Raw genomic sequence first — 4,812 nt, forward strand, 5'->3', positions numbered from 1 at the left:
AACTAATCGATAATCAATATTTGTGCCCTTTTATTTCATTTCCTTTTGCCCTATGCTCACCTTTTCTTCCTCCAACTAGACTGTAACTCTCTTTAAGGCAGAGGCTACACTTGTACTTTTTAATAGTTCTACCTAAGAATCCACACTTCTTAGGTGGGGCCCTTAATAGGCACTCCATAAATGTTTGTTGGCCCAATCAAATCTAGTTGAATCTTAGGCTTGGAACTCTTGGCAGGCAGGGCTGATATTTCTCTAAAGTCATTTGGAGGACTCTCACCACGTTCCTGAGAATCTCTAGACTATAGTGAATCAGATTCTCAGAAGTCATCATCTTCTCTCTAAGGCGAGATGCTTGCAAGTCACACCTTCCATAGTTCCCGCTCAGTTCCCTGCGTGGCAGACGGTGTTCTCCATGGGCACTGGCCTTTAGGAGCCTCCAGGAGACAGATCCACTCTGCAGTACTGGGCTCACCAGACACAAGCAGACAATCCAATTTTCTTTCTCCCCTGTGATGAAAATGATCCATAATATGGCTCTCATACACATGATGACGAAGACTGGAATTTTGAATTAGATCTAGAGGTCAATTTTCTTTTCCATGAGTATTTCATGGTGACATCAAGCTTCAGAGGAGGAGGTGCATGAAGACTCATGAGTAATTTTGTCTCACTAACAGCTTGTCTTCACTGTCCGGGCTGATTGGTTTAGTGGCTGGGTTGGTGGTGGGAGAGGAGAGAAAAACTGGTCATGAAAATTATACTTGAGAACACAAATCTTTTTTGTGAAGTAAGAGGACAAAGTGTTGATTTGTCACAAGAATAGGTTTCTAGCCTTCTTGGTCTAGGAGTCTAATTTTCTTTCTTTCTTTTTTTTTTTTTGGTTGTTGTTGTTACTTGTTAAAGGAGGCTGATATTTAACATTTAAGGATAATGCCATATATAGCTATAGTTAAGGCCTGAGTAGAATCTCAATGAAGCCCCCAACAAAAATGATTTGTTAGCAGGCACTTGAGATCACCAGCGACAATTCATTTCTGTAGAGTAATGTAAACTAATTATCTACCATGCGGAAGCAAGGACTGTGCTTGCATGATAAATTGAAGAATATTGCATTATAAGAAGAAATATTAATTCACATAACATAACATTAAAATTGATGACAAACTTTTCCCTTTTTTAATTGTTTAATTTTTTAATTACTATTGTCTTACAGCGGCTGACATCACATACCTCCAGAGGCACACAAATGTATTTGCCTGAAAGCACATTCTTTGCAAGAAGAAAACAGGCTGATTCAGAAAACAAGCATCTTAATTCTTTCTTTCGTTTCACGGAAATTTATTTTCTCTCCTGGGAAATAAATTTTAATATGGCGGGGGAGAGGAATTTTTTTTTCTTAGCATATTAGTACATTTTTAATCAGAGAAAGTCCTAAACTTTTAATAAAATTGAAGGCAGCATCACCACCAAGATAAACACAAAATTCTGAGAATTAACATTCTGACTGGAGGGTTGCACTTTCTACTTTCTCTCGATCACAAATTGTTATTTGCCACCATTTTCTGTCCCTGAGTGCTTAAGATAAAACTGACAACTTGATGGAGAGATTCCTATCACTTAGTTCTCTCCATAGGTCTAGCAGGAAAACGCCTAATTGAATTATTTATTTCTTTGCTGTTCCAAAAGAAATTAACATTCTGGGTCCAGAATGAGTGGGTCTTGACAAGAATGTCAATCAAGGAAGTGGCTCTCAGGTCATTACACTTAGATTGGATGGGGGAGGGGAGGGGGAGGCGGTGAAGGTGTTGGGGGGAGGGGCTTTGCAGGGCAAAATGTTGTCAGTTCAAGGGCTGGTTCTTTATTCAAACTAGCTTCCGTGGCATCTTAGAATCTTTGGAGATTTGGGCATTAAGACCCATGGCCCCAGATGAGTGGACATGTATTACCTGGTCCCTTCCCTCCCAGCCACAGCTTATTGGACCAGAGATCCCAACCCAAAGATAATAAATCTCTGGACAGTCCAATGACATAGTCTGGTGTTAAGAACTCTGCTGAGTCCAGGTGGTCGGAGTTCTCTCCTGGGACTCTGGGCTGAGAGGCTGAGTTAGTTAGGGTTGTGCAGACAGGTTGCATGGTGTGGTGGGCTGGTGGCCAATTTGAAAGGCAAGGAAGAGAGGGAGACAGAAGTAGATAAGAAAAGAAAAAGCAGAGATGAGAAACTACATAGCCCATGGGGGAGGGCTTGAATATTTGGTTCCTGACAGTCAATAAGTTCCCTGAGACTTGGCTGTATTGTACTTAGAGTCCAGGAGCCTTTAGTACCCTTATAATCAGTTCAGTTCAGTCGCTCAGTCGTGTCTGACTCTTGGTGACCCCATGGATGGCAGTATGCCAGGCTTCCCTGTCCATCACCAACTCCCAGAGCTTGCTCAACCTCATGTCCATTGAGTCGGTGATGCCATCCTACCATCTCATCCTCTGTTGTCCTCTTCTCCTCCTTCCTTCAATCTTTCCCAGCATCAGAGTCTTTTCTAATGACCCCATATTTTTATTGGCATCCACTTGAGTGGCTTGTTGTGCCTTCCTATCAAAATCATCCCAACTAGTCATCCTTGGAAGAAGTCCATTGGCTGTTTCTCAACAGTCATCTTCTTTCATCTCTGGATCTTTGCACACACAGTTCTCTCTGCCTTACTTCGCTGAATCAATTGCCTGTGTCTCCCCCAGGAATCCCCCACTTTCGGCAGCTTCTCTGACCCACCTTGAGTTCAACACCATGGTCCCTTTGCTGTGACCTCTGTGATATCATGCAGTGACCATCTTCTGTGTCTGACTGTGAACTCTACAGAGGCAAGGCCATAGCATCCATCTCTTAACTTTAAGACCTGGGACACTGAAAAGGCTCTCTACCTTTTCACTTCAAGATTGGAAGTCAAAACAATCAACTCACAATCTTGCATGTTCATTCTTTGGCTTGACATTTAAAACTCTTTATAATCCAACCCCAACCATATTTTCTGGTCTATTTCTCACTGTGGAGGCCATATTATAGTCCATAAAACAAACACATTAAGAGGCTGCTTACAACATGCGAAACACATGGCTGCCAAGCTGGATACTTGCTGGTTTTGAATCCTATTTAGTAATTCCCTCATGTTAAGCCTTTACTTGTAGAATTCTCTCTATCATAAAGGTTTCCTCTCATCCATCTCCAGTTCTCAATATCCTACTTTCCCTCTGAATCCAGCTCAGAAATGAGTCCTTACCCCAGGTAATCACTGGTCCAATGTAGCTTCTGTCTCTAGCAGAAAGGGAAAGGGTCTTTGGGGGATCCCTTCTGTACCCTAGACCTACCAAAGGCAGTCAGAAGAGTCTCACCTGGATATTGTCTCATGCTCCTCATTATAATCAAAATCTCCCCAAGGGCCAGAGCCATGCCTTATCCTGGGCAAACCCCGTCTAACACACACACACACACACACACACACACAAATTAAATGAAGAATTTTTACCACTTAAAGCATGCTTGTGCTAGGAGAACCTTAACTTTTCAGGGTAGTTTATTCATCTTATCAGAAAGAAGTAAATGAAAATAAAATAGCACATGGTAGATTAAAGACAAATCCTCTAAAAGTAGTACCTGGAATGTTCAGCCTAATACCTAGTCTTGATCCACAGGCTAGAAGGGTAAGTTCACATCTTCTGAACGATGAATCTCAGCTCATTCAGGTTTTCAGTCTCCAAGGGTCTCCAGCTATGTTCACTACTCTCTTCACTAGGTGATCTAAGTGGACTGGTCCATCTTAGAAACTATTTCAACAGATACTGGAACAAAAAGGGAGTTCTGATTTCCTTGATTAACCAGGGTCTTTGTTACTGGAGTATCGCACCTTCTGATCTATTAAGGTTTTACTGCAGTGAAGAAATAAGGAGGAAAGAGCCTTCCTTATTCCACTTTTTTATGCCTCAGCATTAGTACTGTTACTTATGTGCCAAAGAAAGAAGGGGTACCATTATCACCTGCAAAACAAAACAGAAACAAAACAATTACAATAACATTGCTACAGAGCACTTATTGAACACTTACTCTGTGCCAGATATTGCTCAGAGAACTTAATCTGCATTAACCAACCTAATCCTTAGAGCATCCCTAAGAAGTAGGAACTGTCATGTTCCCATTTTGTGGATGAGTAAAATGAGGCACAGAGATTAAGCGACTCCCTCACTATCAGATGGCTGGTATGTGATGGAGCTGGGACTTGAACCTCAGCCAGATGGATCCCTGAGCTGCTCTTCTCAACTTCTGTGCTCTACTTTACAAAGCTTGTGGGTGAGAGGGGCTGCGTGCTGCAGGGGCTTCAAGTGAAGCATTCATCTGCCAATAACTTATCACTTGGCTCTGTTCTCTGGCAGTATAAGAATTTCAGAGATGAATTTTGCTCATCTCTTCCATTTACTCATGATATAAATAATGAAATAAAGCAGGCTAAGGATATTTGACTCGTGGAAAATACAGGGTAGAATCTCAAAAGCCAATTCCTTTTCCCCTAATCACCATCTTCCATTTCTCTCTAACACCCCAGCAGCATCTCCCGAATTCACTCATTTCAGCACCATTGCTATGGCTTTTCTCCATTGGCCAGCCGCTACTCCTTCCTTCAGGGCCTCACTGGTGGATCACAGGTCAAAATTCTACCTGCAATGCAGGAGATGCAGGTTTGATCCATGGGTTAGGAAGATGCCCTGGAGGTGGGCATGGTGACCCACTCCAGTAATCTTGCCTGGGAAAGCCCATGGACAGAGGAGCCTGGT

Source organism: Cervus elaphus, chromosome 4 (assembly GCF_910594005.1).
Source record: "Cervus elaphus chromosome 4, mCerEla1.1, whole genome shotgun sequence".
Taxonomy (NCBI): domain Eukaryota; kingdom Metazoa; phylum Chordata; class Mammalia; order Artiodactyla; family Cervidae; genus Cervus; species Cervus elaphus.